General features: G+C 37.8%; 1 long non-coding RNA gene across 1 annotated transcript; it reads left to right on the forward strand.

Annotated features, from left to right (window-relative positions):
* The first annotated feature begins 1,721 nt into the window (after nt 1–1,721).
* Nucleotides 1,722–2,785, forward strand: LOC127805803 (uncharacterized). Its single transcript, XR_008024185.1, has 2 exons — nt 1,722–2,040; nt 2,125–2,785. It is a non-coding gene; the product is annotated as an uncharacterized LOC127805803 (long non-coding RNA).

Raw genomic sequence — 2,785 nt, forward strand, 5'->3', positions numbered from 1 at the left:
ATATGAAAGACTTAGGCCCTGCTAAGAAAATTTTAGGAATGAAAATTGAGAGAAATAGAAGCAACAATAGCCTCAAAATACATCAACATGATTATCTGGTAAAAGCTGTTCATAAATTTGGAATACAAAATTGTAAAACTGTTATAGTTCCCTTGGTTTGACATTTTATTTTATCTAAATTACAGTATCGCACATCCAATTCTGAAATTGTAGAAATGAAAAATGTCTCTTATGCAAATGTAATAGGAACAATTATGTATTCAATGATAAGTACCAAGCCCGACCTTGCATATTCAATTTCATTACTCAGTCGATATATGTCAAACCCTGGGAAAATACATTAGGATGCTTTAAAATATTTGCTTAGGTACATAAATGGTTCTGTATGCATAGGTTTAAATTTTAAGAAAAGGTTTAATACACTTGATCTTGTTGGGTATGTTGACTCTGATTTTGCAGGGGATAGAGACTCCAAAAAATCCACCACTGCCTTTTATTTTACCTTGGGTGGAAATTGTATTAGCTGGAAGTCTCAGCTGCAGCCACTTGTTGCTCTGTCCTTTACTGAGGCAGAGTACGTGGCTATAACTGATACCTTCAAGGAAGCCATATGGCTTCAAGATATTCTCAAGAAAATCCATTTGCTTCAAAGCAAAGTGGTGATTTTCTCAGATAGCCAAAGTGCTATCCACCTGTCCAAAAATTCTGTGTATCATGATAGAACCAAACATGTGGATGTGAAATATCATTATGTAAGGGAAATGATAGCCAATGAAACTGTGGGCATCCAGAAAGTTTCTACAGCTAATAATCCTGCTAACATGAGCACCAAGATATTGACTGCAACCAAATTCAAGCATTGCTGAATTTGTTGCATATTGATGATGGCTAAATTACTTTAGTCATCTAGAGCAGTGAATGTGAGAATTGTAGCATGCTGCACTTATATATATCATATCTAATTACTTAGTCTTTTGATGCTTCAAGGTGGAGTTTGTTATATTTTGTGAAACATCAAAAGAGGCCCAATGGTTTGGGGGCCACTTGGCAACCATGGGCTGCCTTTGGGCGCCCACTGGGGGGCCATTTAGCAGCCACCATTGGCCCAGCCCAAGCCCTTTGGCTTTTTGCTTTTGTCGTGTAGTCTGCATCTGATCTCTCTTGCATGATTTCATCTGAGCCATTGCTGCTTCCTTTATCGCGTGTCATCACAACCATCCAGTTGCCTTATTTATCCTCGCCTCGAGATTGATGAAGGGATCGAGATAGGCGAAAGAAAATAGAGGGGTTTGGCCGAGAGACATTCATTTTAGGGTTTTTACTCTCTCTCTCTGTGTAAATCTGTACAGTTTTCGTCTTCCTCTTGTATTCTCTGATTTTTTTTATTCTAGGTAAGCTCCTAATCTGTTTAGTGGCTGTGAGCATTTTGTATAGAGAACCAAAGTTGTTTCTGTTTTTTGATTTCGTGTATGGTTGTGATCGGATTGATTATATATAGTAGAGTGAACTCTTCTCACCGAATCTCAAGTGGACATAACCCCTATTTGGGGGTGAACCACTATAAATCGTGTGCCTCTTGATTCGTTTATGGTTTTAATATTTGTTGTGCTGTGTTTATATTCTCTCGGCCAGTTTTAGTTAATAATAATATCATCAGTGTTTGATTTTGACTATTTAAGAAGATTTGCTATCTATTTATTCATAACAGTACTGTACTGAAGAGTGTAGTGGGGACCCTAGATTTGAGCATCCGCTGCTTGTTGCCTAGAGAAACCTGTCCTGGGGTATGTGTTATGATTGCCAAATTTGGATTTCTAGTGTCAAACCAGTAAATAAGTATAATTATATGCTTCTCTTGCCTCAATTGGAAATGTGTCATCTCTCAGGAAAGGGTGAAAGCCCCTCTCTTTTGCAGCATTGACAGGACAAGCCAAAGCAGATATGGTTACATTGCAAACCTGTGTGTTGCCAAAACTGCCCGCCGCCAGGGCATTGGAACCAACATGTTGTATTTTGCTGTAAAATTAGCTAAATCAAATGGTAAGATCATACGTGCATTCGTTACAGGGTTTCTATTGACTAACAGCATAACATCCATCCTGAATCTGGGAATTTCAATGGCAGGTGCAGAACAGGTATTTGTGCATGTACATAAAAAGAACATACCTGCATTGGGACTTTACAGAAAGATGGGCTTTCAGGTAAGCACAATGTAGTTAACCGTGCATTTCTGACTGCACCTGCAGGCTTGTGCTTAATCATTGAGAGCTGATGCAACTTTTACCCTCTACATGATCAGGTCGTTGAAATGGCAACCTCCCAATTGTCAAAAGAGCAAACTTACTTGCTTTGCTTAGGATTGTAAACGTATATGGTTTAACTTTATTGATTACATGGAAAGAAATCTGTCATGCTCAGAGACCATAACAGCTCAGTAGCTCACCCCAGAACAGGGCATGATGAAGACAAAAGATTATCTCTAAATTTTGTGAAAGCATACCAGAAATTCTTGCACTCCAAAGTAACTATCAAGGAAGGCCGATACTGAATGAACAAAGGACAGCTTCCAGAAAAAAAGAAAAAGGAAGAAAAGGTTAATACATATTAGCGTTTTGGCAGGTCCAACTGTTGTGATCCACAAATAAAAATTCCAACCAATACCTGCAGGTAATTTATGTATAACAAGGGAATTGACCTCAGGTGCAATTTTGTTTTTCTTCTCTAGAAATAAAAAATAAAACATAAAAAATAAAAAATAAAAACATATCAACCCTTATTCCTGCTA

Source organism: Diospyros lotus, chromosome 7 (assembly GCF_014633365.1).
Source record: "Diospyros lotus cultivar Yz01 chromosome 7, ASM1463336v1, whole genome shotgun sequence".
NCBI classification, from domain to species: domain Eukaryota; kingdom Viridiplantae; phylum Streptophyta; class Magnoliopsida; order Ericales; family Ebenaceae; genus Diospyros; species Diospyros lotus.